Source organism: Arachis stenosperma, chromosome 5, assembly GCF_014773155.1.
Source record: "Arachis stenosperma cultivar V10309 chromosome 5, arast.V10309.gnm1.PFL2, whole genome shotgun sequence".
Classification (NCBI taxonomy): domain Eukaryota; kingdom Viridiplantae; phylum Streptophyta; class Magnoliopsida; order Fabales; family Fabaceae; genus Arachis; species Arachis stenosperma.
This window is the reverse complement of record NC_080381.1, coordinates 136,040,544-136,056,038: the sequence shown is the minus strand read 5'-3', so window position 1 is coordinate 136,056,038 and position 15,495 is coordinate 136,040,544. Positions and strand designations below refer to the sequence as shown.

At 32.0% G+C, this 15,495-nt stretch overlaps 2 long non-coding RNA genes across 5 annotated transcripts; one reads left to right on the top strand and one right to left on the bottom strand.

The window, feature by feature from the left end:
- The first annotated feature begins 7,144 nt into the window (after positions 1 to 7,144).
- Positions 7,145 to 10,414, top strand: LOC130980114 (uncharacterized). 2 transcript variants are annotated; one of them, XR_009086883.1, is made up of 4 exons: positions 7,145 to 7,515; positions 9,078 to 9,183; positions 9,449 to 10,102; positions 10,175 to 10,414. It is a non-coding gene; the product is annotated as an uncharacterized LOC130980114 (long non-coding RNA). The 2 variants fall into 2 exon arrangements; XR_009086884.1 differs by having other exon boundaries at positions 7,145 to 8,857.
- A 309-nt stretch (positions 10,415 to 10,723) lies between these two features.
- LOC130980113 (uncharacterized) lies at positions 10,724 to 14,723 on the bottom strand. Of its 3 annotated transcripts, none has more exons than XR_009086882.1 (5): positions 14,001 to 14,723; positions 12,270 to 13,066; positions 11,368 to 12,023; positions 10,999 to 11,293; positions 10,724 to 10,910 (listed from the first exon to the last, which is right to left on the bottom strand). It is a non-coding gene; the product is annotated as an uncharacterized LOC130980113 (long non-coding RNA). The 3 variants fall into 3 exon arrangements; XR_009086881.1 differs by having other exon boundaries at positions 12,270 to 12,413; positions 12,663 to 14,500; XR_009086880.1 differs by having other exon boundaries at positions 12,270 to 14,497.
- Positions 14,724 to 15,495: the final 772 nt, after the last annotated feature.

The window sequence follows — 15,495 nt, the reverse complement described above, 5'->3', positions numbered from 1 at the left end:
ATATATATATATATATATATATATATATATTTTAAGTTATTCTTCTCCCTAAGTTCCTTGCTTCTAAATTTGGTTGGTGAATTTTGAGTTGAAATACCTTTTTCTCTGATTTTTTGGAACAACAGTAGATACTATATTTCTTTACCTTGTGTATTCAGTATCATAATGTTTCTGATTTTTTCATTTTTTTGGTTCACAGCACTTACTTTAAGTGCCACAAACATACAATGTAGAACTTTCAATTTATTATATTGATTATGTTTATATTGATTATATTGATTATGTTTATATTGTGAAACCAATGAACTAAATTTGTAAGTGGTGTCACTGTCACATTCAATTCCCACATATAATATAACACAAATTAAATCACTTATCACGTTCATAATAGTTGCACACTTGCACTAATGGTTTCTTGCTTTTAAATTTGGTTGGTGAATTTTGTGTTGAAATACCTTTTTCTCTGATTTTTTGGAACAACAGTAGATATTATATTTCTTTACCTTGTGTATTTAGTATCATAATGTTTCTGATTTTTTCATTTTTTTGGTTCACAACACTTACTTTAAGTGCCACAAACATACAATGTAGAACTTTCAATTTATTATATTGATTATGTTTATATTGATTATATTGATTATGTTTATATTGTGAAACCAATGAACTAAATTTGTAAGTGGTGTCACTGTCATATTCAATTCCCACATATAATATAACACAAATTAAATCACTTATCACGTTCATAATAGTTGCACACTTGCACTAATGGTTTCTTGCTTCTAAATTTGGTTGGTGAATTTTGTGTTGAAATACCTTTTTCTCTGATTTTTGGAACAACAGTAGATACTATATTTCTTTACCTTGTGTATTTAGTATCATAATGTTTCTGATTTTTTCATTTTTTTGGTTCACAACACTTACTTTAAGTGCCACAAACATATAATGTAGAACTTTCAATTTATTATATTGATTATGTTTATATTGATTATATTGATTATGTTTATATTGTGAAACCAATGAACTAAATTTGTAAGTGGTGTCACTGTCACATTCAATTTCCACATATAATATAACACAAATTAAATCACTTATCACGTTCATAATAGTTGCACACTTGCACTAATATACAGTATACTGGATTTTGACATTTTTCCTTTTATTCGAATCAAGTACTAATTAATGAATTAATTTATGTATTTTACAGATTCAAAAAATGGGGAAAACTGACCCAAAAAGTGATACAGTTGTTGGAAGTACTTCTTTTCCAAGTGCAGCCATTCCCGCTGCTACTGACGATGGTCTTTCTGGTGGAACATCACAAAGTCCAGCTCCCCTACCGTTGCCTGCCTCAAATCCTTCATCGGAAACACAGACCGAAGCTGCTGGGACTACTGGCGAGCCTCCAAAAGAGGTAAAACGTAAACCCAGTAGGGCACCTAGTAGTGTTTGGGCTCACTTTTCTAAAACTTCTCCTAATGAAGCCTGCTGTAACTATTGTAAAAAAAATATGCATGCAATAGTTCTAGTCATGGTACAACAAACTTGCATAAACATTTAAGGATTTGTACTAAAAACCCTCAAAAGCAAGTTGAAAAGGGGCAGAAAACTATTGCACTTGGGAGCCAATTTGAGAATGACCCTAATGCAGTTACTATGAAGCTTGTTGATTTTAATCAAGAGGAAACTCGTCTTGCTCTTGCAAATATGATAATTGTTGATGAACTTCCTTTTAAATTTGTTGAGGCTCAAGGCTTTAGACACTTTATGAGTAAAGCACAACCTAGGTTTAAGGTTCCCTCCCGTTGGACAATTGCTAGAGACTGTATGGCTTTGTTTAGATATGAGAAAGAGAAGTTGAGAAATTTGTTATCTGAAAATCGCCAAATGGTTTCCCTAACTACTGATACTTGGACCTCAATTCAGAATTTGAATTATATGTGTGTGACTGCACATTATATTGATGAGTCTTGGACATTGCACAAAAAAAATTTGAATTTTGGTCTTATTACTGATCATAAGGGTGAGACTATAGGGAGAGCCTTAGAACAGTGCTTGCAAGAGTGGGGTATTAGAAGAATATGTTGTGTAACTGTTGACAATGCTAGTGCTAATGGTGTTGCAATTTCATATTTACTTAGAGGCATGGGAGATTGGAATGGGTCAACATTGTTAAATGGGGAGTTCATGCATATGAGATGTTGTGCTCACATATTAAATCTAATTGTCGGTGATGGTATGAAAGAGATTGATAGCTCAATAACTAAAATCAGAATTGCATGCAAGTTTGTTAGGTCATCTCCTGCTAGGATGCAAGCTTTTAAAAGGTGTGTTCAAGAGGCTAATATAACTTGTAAGGCTAGTGTAGTGTTAGATGTGCCTACTAGGTAGAACTCTACCTATTTGATGCTAGAGGCTGCTGAGAAGTTTGAATCGGCTTTTAGTCGGCTTAGTTATCAAGACTCATTTTATTTGTTGGCGCTTGAGTCTGAAGGCGGACCACCTGATGCTAATGATTGGAAAAAGGGCACGTGTGTTTGTGAAGTTCTTGAAAATATTTTATGATGCAACTCTTACTTTTTCTGGTTCTTTGAATGTTACATGTAATAATTTTTTCAATAAGCTGTGTGACATTCAAAAAACTTTGAATAAGTGGAGAAAGAGTAATAATGTTGGTTTGCAAAAGATGGCGACACAAATGAAAGTGAAACTAGACAAATATTGGGAGGGTGATGGCATAAATTACTTTCTCTTTGTGGCTGTTTTTCTTGATCCTCTTACAAGTATGAGTATGTTGAATTTTATCTTAATCGGGTGTATGGATTGAATCAAGCCAAAGATATGTTGAAAAAATTGAAGGATATCATTCATAAGTTGTTTGAGTATTACTCCATGATGTATCCCCTTCCGGATGGTAGTTCTTCTAGTAGTTTTAATTCTAGCATTGCCTCTCATGATCATGGGGTTGGTGGTGAAAATGAAAATGAGGAGGAAGATGGCTTTGAAGATGAGTTTAGATTGAGAGTTAAAAAAAAGCAAGGTGAGGTCAAAAGGAATGAATTGAAAAGATACATGGAAGATGATGTGGAGGATAACATTCCCGGTTTTGACATTTTGCGTTGGTGGAAATTGAAATCAATGAAGTATTATGCTCTTGCTCACATGGCTAGGGATTTGTTGGCTATTCCCGTCTCTACCGTGTCTTCTGAGTCGGCATTTAGTACTAGTGGTCGTGTGCTTGACCAATTTAGAAGCTCATTAAGTCCTTCTACTGTTGAGTCTCTAATTTGCTCACAAAATTGGTTGAAGACTCAAGAGAAGATGTATGACTTAAAGCAAGAACTTGAGGACCAAGAAAAACTTGAATTAGGTAACTATTTTTAAATTGTATTTCTTTAAATTATTATGTAATTGTTGTTATTGTTGAGTTTCTAATAATAATTTAATTACTGTTAATGTAGAGCTCTCAGCTTTAACAATATCTAATCAAGCCATTGGAGTTGATGTTGTTTACAACAATTTGAGGTTAACATTTTTATTTACTGTTATTTGTTGAATTTCATTTAATTAATCAATTTTATATGTTGACATTAGCTAATTATATGCTAATTTTTTGAAGGTCACAACTCCTCTCTTGAATATGCTTGGTTGATGGAGTGAAGAATTATGGAGTGAAGACTTTGAAAAACAAATATTTCTATTGCACTTTTGTATTGAGCTTCTAATGTTTAGATTTTATTGTGTTTTGGTTTTAGCTTTTTTTAAAGATTATTCACTAGACTTTTGTATTTAACTTCTAATATTTCTATTGCACTTTTATATTTTCATTAGACAAGATTATTCACTATTAATATGTTTGGATTTTGATGAGTTTAGTTTTTAATGTCTTTGGTGTTTAATATGTTTGCATTATTTTTGTTGATGTTATATGTTTATTGTATTTGTTGAATTTTTAATTTTTAACATAAATTTTTTTTTTTAATTTCAAAGTCATCGGGTATCCGCTACCCGAACCGAACCAACCCATTCTTAATCAGTTTGGTTTGGTTCGGGTACAAGCATTAAAAAACGCAAATCCGAACCAAACCGAACCAATTATTTTTTAATCGATTCGGTTCTAATTTTACCTTGAACCCGAACCAAACCGACCCGTGCTCAGGAATTACCAGCAGATAATAAATAATATCATATTTGGAATCATTTTCTTTTTTTTTTTTTTGGTTTACGAATCATTTTCGTCATGGATATTTGGAATAACTTAACGTTGCGTTTTATTTTTCATTTTTGTTTACCAAACGTACGTCAAGAAGCTTAGTAAACTGAACTTCTGATCCAACTTAGTAAACTAGTATTGGGCCTTAATTCCACTAGTGTAGTATATAGAGCCCATTAAGGCTCAGCGACTAAAGTTTAGGATTACTCCAAACCCAATTTAAACAATTTTTTATAAGTCCAAGAGAAACAAAATTTTTGGGTACAGAATAACAGACCATATATAAAGGGAAAGGATTTAGATTTTGAAACCCACAAACTGAATTTTTCTTGTAACCAAACTCTTTATTGGAAATATATTTTAAAACGCCAACGAAGCCAAAAAATATTTAATTATCAACTATGTTAGATACACACCAAAATTAGCTATTAAAATTAGTTACTAGTATAAAATATATATTAGAATATAAAATACATATCAAAAATAAATTAAACAGTATATGTATTCATATATAAATACATAGTGACTAATTTTCGTGACTGATATTAATATACAAATAGCATTTTTGTTTAATTATTTATCCTCATTGCTATTAATTGATGAATTTTCATGTCCAAAATTTTTTTTGATGAATTGTCAATGGAATACGGAATTTAGCAAAAACCTGCCTTAAGAATATACTAGGGCATATGTTAAAGTGCATACTATGGTGAAGAAGTAAAATGATGAAAAGATAAAGATTTACTCTCATAAATAATTAGGTGTCTGTCTAAGACAATATGTCATTTTATTTTTTATTAATTTTTAAAAATAAATATATACGTTCATCTTCATTCTCTTCACACAAAACCTCTTCATTCAGTATTATCCTTAACCTAAATGGGCAATTGGGCTTTTACATATTTGTATGAAAGAAATATGGTTATGACCCATGGCTATAAACAAAATGGCGCGGCTCAGAGCAAATTTATAGCCACTTTCGGAGGTGACAAGGTAACACATGAAAAGATTTGGTCTTACGTAAACTTCTGTTGCACTCTTAAATTTAACACTTTCATTATTGAATTATATATATATATAGGCACATTTCCATGGGTAAAGCCGCTAATCAAGTGATGCAACATTTCATGTAAATAAAGTTGAAGATAATAATAATAATAAAAGATGTCATAACTTTAGGTGCAATTCATAAATCATGAAAATCTATGTTCTCATTTTTCATGAAATCATATATGCATTTTGATACAGTAATGCTAAGGAGATAAAAAAAAATCAGAATTTATTTTATTTAATATTTATTAATTATTATAATAATTAATAAATATTAAATAGCCAATGAGTTATAGCTTAAATGACATAGTCTTTTCATACTCACGTAAAAAGTTGGGAGTTCGAGTCTATCTATTGTTCCAAACTTGTTACTTTTGATTACCAAATATTTTTTGAGAAAATGCCACTCCCCTCCTCTGCGAGATGCTAAAATGTCACTCTCCTCCCCTCTATTTTATAAATGTACATTTTCCTCCCTTCTAACTTTTAAAAAACCTCCTCTTTAATCCATTTTAAATTTTTTGTGTTAATAATGTTAACTTTATCCATTTTTTATGAAAAAAAAAATAAATTATTTTTTGAAAAAATATCCATTAACAAAAATTTTATTTTTTATCATTAAATTTTGCTTACCAAAATATCCTTTAATAAATTATTCTTTTATTAATTAAATTGTATTTTTAACGAAATATTTTCAAAAAAAATTAATAATTAAATTATTTTTTTCTAAGATACCTATTTTTCAATAAATTTTTAATTATTAAATTGTGATTTTACTAAAATTTTTGTTAACAATTATTTTTATATTTACTATTAATTTTTTTATATTAATATATATTATTTTAATATTAAATAAAAAATCTTACCACTGGTAATATGTATAACAATTAATATTTATTGATATTGAAAAATAATCTTACTAAAATTTTTTATTTAATGTTAAAATAATATATAGATATCGAAAAATTAATAGTAAAATATAAACAAATTGTTAACAAAAATTTTGGTAAAATTATAATTTAATAATTAAAAAATTATTAAAGGGTATTTAAAAAAATAACATAATTATTAAATTTTTTAAAAATACAATTTAATCAATAAAAAAAATAATTTATTAAAGAATATTTTATTAAGCAAAATTTAATAATAAAAAATAAAATTTTTGCTAATGAATATTTTTTTAAAAAATAATTTTTTTCTTAAAAAATAGATAAAGTTAACATTAGTTAACACAAAAAGTTTAAAATGGATTAAAAATGAGGTTTTTTAAAAATTAGAAGGGAAGAAAATGTACATTTATAAAATAGAGGGGAGAGGAGTATCATTTTAGCATCTCATAGGGGAGAGGAGTGAAATTTTCTCATATTTTTTATTGTAAAACAAGGAGGCTTATGCCACCACTAAAATTTATAATTTTCTTTAGGTGTGTATATATTTTGCTCTTAATTATTTTATTATATTTGAATCACAATAAAATTAAAAATTTTATGAAATTGCTTACTTTATTTATGAATAATTGTTGCTCTCGCACCTAAACTTTTAAGATACATCATTATTTAATTATGAGTTTATTTTTAATACATTAATAGTATAAATTTTACATAATTCAAGGTTCTGAAAACCAGATCGAACCGGCCGGTTCGATCGGATTAATCAAGAATTAGTCATTTGGCCGGTTCGGTTAGTTTTTAGAACCGTTCTACAAAAAACCGGTTAAAAAACCGGCTGAACCTATGGTTAACCGGCAAACCGAGCGAACCGTACGGGTTTTTTCAAGTCCCGGTTCGCTGATCCAACAATCAAAACAGCGCCGTTTTGATTCCAGAGAAAAAACAAAAACCCAATGCTGACTTATCCCCTTTCTTTCTCTAACAAACACACCCTCACCAACCCAAGATTCTCCTAAACGGCGAAACCCTATTAGAGCCACCATCACCATCTCCCCTTTCATTCTGCTCTTCTCCTCACGTCGCCAGAAGCTAAGGTCGGTTCGGGGCTGTTGTTGGCGTCGCCGTTTCTCTGTCCGAGCTCTCTGTCGCTGCTTCTTTGCTCTTCACCGTTGGTCGTTGCCGCTTCTCCACTCCTCGCCGTGGGTCGTCACTGCTTCTCCCCTCCTCGTCGTTTTTGGATGTCGCCCCTTCTCGTCTCCCCGCCATTCTTGTCGTCGCTTCTCTGTTTCACGTTACCAAAATTCCCAATTTGAATTTCTCTATCTCGCTGGCTCTATGCTGTCTTTTCCTCTCCTTCATTAAAACGTAAAACATCCCCTTTATCCTCTTCAATAATGTTCAATTTGTTGTAATTGTATTACATTGTTTTCTTCTTTATTTTGTTCTGAATATACGTATGATAAATTATTGATGATTCTGCTGAGTTTTGAGATATGTTTTATTTGAATTCAGTCAATTGATGTTGAATTAATTCTGCTAAGATTGAGTTATAAATTTACTTTTTTTTAGTTTAATTTATTAATTATGCTGAGATTAATATTGAATTAATTCTACTGAGATTGGGTTATAAATCCAATCTGTTTTTCTTGTTATTTTGCTGTCATTGATTCAAAAGAGAAACATTGCTACAATTCTGCATTGGATTTACTATATGGCTTTAAAATAAGGGTTGGATGAAGTTCAGACAAGGAGATAATTTATTCATAGGAAAAGAGAATGAAGTTAAGAAGTAAAGAACAAAAAGATTACCTAATTTATGAAAATGGAAAATTCAGGAATGGAAACCTAATTTATAAAGGTTATTCATGCTTTTATATTGTGTTTTTTTTTTTGTTTAGTTAATTTAATTGTCAGTTTTTGTGTATTCTGAGCTTCTTACTGTGTTGTGGAATTGCTTCTTCTTGTTCAAATTGAAGACTATACTGATTTCTTTTTCTCCCTGCACCATACTAAAATTTGTGGCCTCAAATTTAGGTAGCCTATAATGGATCATTATCTTCTATTATATCTGGAACTGATATTGTTTGACCAAGCTTAGAAGTTGCTAATGTGTTATATATACATGAAGATTGAGAAACTTAAATGAAAGAACCAAGCTTCGACCAATTTTAATTCATACAATGCTTTAATTGCTCTGTACCTTATCTCACAATATATGCCACTTTGAATTTTTAATAATTTTATGTTATATTTGACACTACCAGCCATTGACTAAGGAGACCTACCCTGTGATGATGCATTTGGGATTTTCGAAACAGGTGCAATTGCAATAGGTGTAGGAGCAATTGCTGCATTTGAAACAATAATAATTAGTTGGTGTACAAATGCATTGTAAATTCATTAAGTCTATCACTATTTTTTCTTTTTGGAAAATTCTATGGTGTGAATTGAATAAAATGTCCACAGTACGGATCATGTGTGGTTTGCTTCCTTGGATAGCAATTCTTGTTTTGCTTGATCAATTTTCATTTGGCCAACCCAAGCTGAATTTTATATGCAAACTTTTCTGTTTCATTTTTTTTGTTAAATGAGAGGAAATTGCAAAGAGTTATAAAGAGAATGATGGAGGAGAATGAAGAAGGTTTGCAAATGAGAAAGAGAATCAAACAGTTGAGTGATGCTGCTGCTGCTGCACTCACTCAAAATGGTTTATCTCTACTAAGGCATTCTCTACTCTTACACAGAAATGGAAAATTGTTTAGTGGCATTTATAAAGGAATAATGCATGTAACTTGTCAAAACAACCCAAGTTTGTGATCTTTTTTTTTTAATATCAATAGCATGCTTGAAAGCTTTTGAATGTTAATGCAGTTGCTTATTCTAATTTGAAGTTACTTAATGACTAATCTTCTTTGGTTTATTTTTAGGGTACAGCATCTGTGGTATTAGCAGGATTGCTTTCTACCTTAAAATTAGTTAGGGGAACCTTAGCTGACGGCTGACCATACCTTCTTATTTTTGGGTGCTGGAGAGGTTAGTGTCTTGGAGGAATGTTTCATTATTTCTATCTTTTACAAAGTCATTCATTATTTCTATTCATTTTACCTTAGTTGCAGAGTCATTTCAATTCTTTTGTGATGATTTATTTTTTTTGTTCACTTATTATTGGATCAAATTAAAATTTTGTCCTTTGAGAAAAGCTGTGTAATGATTTTGATGGAAAAATTGTGGGACAATGTTCACTATTCTTGTGAGCCATGAAATGTGTGGAAGAGTAATATGCTTGATATGTTTTTAGGATCTCCACTATGGTTGAGGGAGAAACTTCCCACTTAGAACTGAACCAAACAACTCTAGTGCTCAGAGTCTCGGTTACATAGATGATCATAAGCAAAGGAGAGTGGAAAGAATCGGATTTTTGGACGGTACCATCATGTATTCAACTTTTCAAACAGATTGTAAGGTGGTGCAAGTACCAAACATGAACCAGAAATTAATAGACCACATGTGCCAACGATTTGATCTGTCGTCGGGAAAATTGTATGTCCGGATTCTTCCCACTATAAAGCGTTTTAAAGACGCAGATTATATATACTTCTGTTATAAGAAATACGACGCCGACTTTTTCAGTTTACATGAGGCTGGGCAAAAAAATTTTGTGGCACTCAAGAAGGTTTGCCGTGGATTTATTACAGGACTGGTGAATCTTCACCAGTCAGGTAAGGTCCACGGTAATATTACTCGTTACGATTTAGTAACGAGTAATGGCGATGGGTATCTAGGAGGAGGATTTGGACCGTCTTTTTCAGAAACTTATATTACAGATAGATGGGGAGTTCCAAGAAGGATATGTTTGACCTTGTAAAAGCGCTTTCAAAGACAAAGATCTTCTCAACTATCCTGATGATAATCTTGGAATGTTCATCAATTATTTGAAGAACAACAATATACTGTAAGTTTTTGTTTAATCAGTTTTATCATAACTCTTGCATGTAATAACATTTGTATTCTTTTATAATTTCAGGAACCCAATAACATTCCATCCATATGTTTTAGTTTCAATGGAAGTTCGTAGTCTTTATGTTACAGTTGAAGAAGATTTTAGACAAATGTGCCCTGTCACTTTGAACGCGAGATTCAAGACCCTTAGATGCGTTAGGAATTATCGAACAAATGGCTGGCATAGTGTTGTAATGAGCTCGGGCGACCCAATTCTGCTTACAGTTTTTATGCGTCCAAATTCAAATTATCGAGATGATGATAGGAATTTAGTTAGGTTTTTTAGAAACATTTGGGTGCACGCAGTAAAGGATGCTATGGTTGGATTTTTTTGATTTTTTTTTTATTAGATTTTTTTTATATTTTCCTTTTTTAAATTGAATTTTATTTTAACGACACTTATATGATTTTCCATGATAACAGATTAGTGCCGTGAGCTTTGTGATTATATACACGCACTGCTCGAGAAGTATTTCCACGGATTTTCGGGTCTCGTGTAAGAGATAGCACATACCAAGCAAGGGAAAAAAATACTTTAGGTAATAAAATATTATAAATTTCGTAAGCTATATAGCTACAGAGTATTATATTCAAGCACATTATATTCAACCACAGTTCATTTGATCTCAGAACATATAGAAACAAAAGAATAAACTTAAACCACAAGTTCATAAACATAATTATATATAAACAATCATCCCTACAAATTACCTAAAGTATTTTTCTCCCTTGCTTGGTATGTGCTATCTCATACACGAGATCTGTTATCATGGAAAATCATATAAGTGTCGTTAAAATAAAATTCAATTTAAAAAAGGAAAATATAAAAAAAAACCAAAAAAATCCAACCTTAGCATCCTTTACTGCGTGCACCCAAATGTTTCTAAAAAACCTAACTAAATTCCTATCATCATCTCGATAATTTGAATTTGGACGCATAAAAACTGTAAGCAGAATTGGGTCGCCCGAGCTCATTACAACACTATGCCAGCCATTTGTTCGATAATTCCTAACGCATCTAAGGGTCTTGAATCTCGCGTTCAAAGTGACAGGGCACATTTGTCTAAAATCTTCTTCAACTATAACATAAAGACTACGGACTTCCATTGAAACTAAAACATACGGATGGAATGTTATTGGGTTCCTGAAATTATAAAAGAATACAAATGTTATTTTACATGCAAGAGTTATGATAAAACTGATTAAACAAAAACTTACAGTATATTGTTGTTCTTCAAATAATTGATGAACATTCCAAGATTATCATCAGGATAGTTGAGAAGATCTCTGTCTTTGAAACAATTCTCGAGCGCTTTTGCAAGGTCAAACATATCCTTCTTGAAAGGATCAGTAACCAACCTTGGAACTCCCCATCTATCTGTAATATAAGTTTCCTCCTCCTAGATACCCATCGCCATTACTCGTTACTAAATCGTAACGAGTAATATTACCGTGGACCTTACCTGACTGGTGAAGATTCACCAGTCCTGTAATAAATCCACGGCAAGCCTTCTTGAGTGCCACAAAATTTTTTTGCCCAGCCTCATGTAAACTGAAAAAGTTTTCTTATAACAGAAGTATGTATAATCTGCGTCTTTAAAACGCTTTATAGTGGGAAGAATCCTGACATACAATTTTCCTGACGACAGATCAAATCGTTGGCACATGTGGTCTATTAATTTCTGGTTCATGTTTGGTACTTGCACCACCTTACAATCTGTTTGAAAAGTTGAATACATGATGGTACCGTCCAAAAATCCGATTCTTTCCACTCTCCTTTGCTTATGATCATCTATGTAACCGAGACTCTGACCACTGGAGTTGTTTGGTTCAGTTCTAAGTGGGAAGTTTCTCCCTCAACCATAGTGGAGATCCTAAAAACATATCAAGCATATTACTCTTCCACACATTTCATTTTTCTAGGCTCACAAGAATAGTGAATATTGCCCCACAATTTTACCATCAAAATCATTACACAGCTTTTCTCAAAGGACAAAATTTTAATTTGATCCAATAGTAAGTGAACAAAAAAAATAAATCATCACAAAAGAATTGAAATGACTCTGCAACTAAGGTAAAATGAATAGAAATAATGAAACAAATTCCTCCAAGACACTAACCTCTCTAGCACCCAAAAATAAGAAGGTATGGTCAGCCGTCAGCTAAGGTTCCCCTAACTAATTTTAAGGTAGAAAGCAATCCTGCTAAGGTTCCCCTAACTAATTTTAAGGTAGAAAGCAATCCTGCTAATACCACACTGTACCCTAAAAATAAACCAAAGAAGATTAGTCATTAAGTAACCTCAAATTAGAATAAGCAACTGCATTAACATTCAAAAGCTTTCAAGCATGCTATTGATATTAAAAAAAAAGGATCACAAACTTGGGTTGTTTTGACAAGTTACATGCATTATTCCTTTATAAATGCCACTAAACAATTTTCCATTTATGTGTAAGAGTAGAGAATGCCTTAGTAGAGATAAACCATTTTGAGTGAGTGCAGCATCACTCAACTGTTTGATTCTCTTTCTCATTTGCAAACCTTCTTCATTCTCCTCCATCATTCTCTTTATAACTCTTGCAATTTCCTCTCATTTAACAAAAAAAATGAAACAGAAAAGTTTGCATATAAAATTCAGCTTGGGTTGGCCAAATGAAAATTGATCAAGCAAAACAAGAATTGCTATCCAAGGAAGCAAACCACACATGATCCGTACTGTGGACATTTTATTCAATTCACACCATAGAATTTTCCAAAAAGAAAAAATAGTGATAGACTTAATGAATTTACAATGCATTTGTACACCAACTAATTATTATTGTTTCAAATGCAGCAATTGCTCCTACACCTATTGCAATTGCACCTGTTTCGAAAATCCCAAATGCATCATCACAGGGTAGGTCTCCTTAGTCAATGGCTGGTAGTGTCAAATATAACATAAAATTATTAAAAATTCAAAGTGGCATATATTGTGAGATAAGGTGCAGAGCAATTAAAGCATTGTATGAATTAAAATTGGTCGAAGCTTGGTTCTTTCATTTAAGTTTCTCAATCTTCATATATATATAACACATTAGCAACTTCTAAGCTTGGTCAAACAATATCAGTTCCAGATATAATAGAAGATAATGATCCATTGTAGGCTACCTAAATTTGAGGCCACAAATTTTAGTATGGTGCAGGGAGAAAAAGAAGTCAGTATAGTCTTCAATTTGAACAAGAAGAAGCAATTCCACAACACAGTAAGAAGCTCAGAATGCACAAAAACTGACAATTAAATTAACTAAACAAAAAAAACACAATATAAAAGCATGAATAACCTTTATAAATTAGGTTTCCATTCCTGAATTTTCCATTTTCATAAATTAGGTAATCTTTTTGTTCTTTACTTCTTAACTTCATTCTCTTTTCCTATGAATAAACTATCTCCTTGTCTGAACTTCATCCAACCCTTATTTTAAAGCCATAGAGTAAATCCAATGCAGAATTGTAGCAATGTTTCTCTTTTGAATCAATGACAGCAAAATAACAATTTACCAAAATAACAAGAAAAACAGATTGGATTTATAACCCAATCTCAGTAGAATTAATTCAATATCAATCTCAGCAAATATAATCTCAGCATAATTAATAAATTAAACTAAAAAAAAGTAAATTTATAACTCAATCTTGGCAGAATTAATTCAACATCAACTGACTGAATTCAAATAAAACATATCTCAAAACTCAGCAGAATCATCAATAATTTATCATACGTATATTCAGAACAAAATAAAGAAGAAAACAATGTAATACAATTACAACAAATTGAACATTATTGAAGACTGAAGAGGATAAAGGGGATGTTTTACGTTATCTGGATTTAATGAAGGAGAGGAAAAGACAGCATAGAGCCAGCGAGATAGAGAAATTCAAATTGGGAATTTTGGTAACGTGAAACAGAGAAGCGACGACAAGAATGGCGGGGAGACGAGAAGGGGCCACATCCAAAAACGACGAGGAGGTGAGAAGAAGAAACGACACGGCAAGGAGGGGAGAAGCAGTGACGACCCACGGCGAGGAGTGGAGAAGCGGCAACGACCAACGGTGAAGAGCAAAGAAGGAGCGACAGAGAGCTCGGACAGAGAAACGGCGACGCCAACAACAGCCCCGAACCGACCTTAGCTTCTGGCGACGCGAGGAGAAGAGCAGAATGAAAGGGGAGATGGTGATGGTGGCTCTAATAGGGTTTCGCCGTTTAGGAGAATCCTGGGTTGGTGAGGGTGTGTTTGTTAGAGAAAGAAAGGGGATAAGTCAGCATTGGGTTTTTGTTTTCTCTGGAATCAAAACGGCGCTGTTTTGATTGTTGGATCAGCGAACCGGGACTTGAAAAAACCCGTACGGTTTGCCAGTTAACCATAGGTTCAGCCGGTTTTTTAACCGGTTTTTTGCAGAACGGTTCTAGAGGCTAATCGGACCGGCCAAATGACCGGTCCCAATTAATCCGGTCGAACCGGCCGGTCCGGTCCGGTTTTAAAAACAATTATTTTCACTGAGGTGAGGTTACATGATAATGTAATACATATATAAAACTATTTCATATTAGGTTTTTTATGGGTCCCATTTTTGGCCCTATCAATAATAACAATCAACACAATAATCACAATGTCTAAAATTTTCTTATAAAGAATTGAAGATCCATTATTTAGCTTTTAGCTAGTCAATAACTAGGAGTTGGTTAGTTAGGACCATACAATTAATTGAGGACAGTTGCCAATTAATTAGTTGTATTATTATACCATGTGGTAATGTAACATGCCATTACACTAGGTTCCTTTATTAATAGTTATGAATGCAATAATGCATCTAACTTCAAATGCAAGTAAGCTTGTAATTGAGCTATATACAATTTCATTTACAAATACATGACATAAATTTGTAATAGTAAAGAACATGATTCATTTACATAAATATTCAAGTACATTTCAATATATGTAATTCAAAAATAGGAAGATATATTTTTGTTGCAGCAAGTTCCAACCAAATTAAGAATATGAATTATGATATTGACCTTGGTGACTTAAACTGAAGAGACATATCCATCCAATTAAGTTTGGTCAAACTTCTATCATAGATCTGTACCCAATCAGAATTTAAATTGTTTTTTTTTTAGTTTCTTTTTGAAATGGTTGTCTAATTGTCTTACACTACAAGGGAACAATGGAATAGTATAATAACTAGGGTTAGTGAATTAATTAATGTGCTAACTAATGTTAGGGTTAATGTATAGCACCATGATTTCCATAATAAACTATAGGTAAATAATAAAAATATTAAACAATGTGAACAATAGATATATCGGATGTT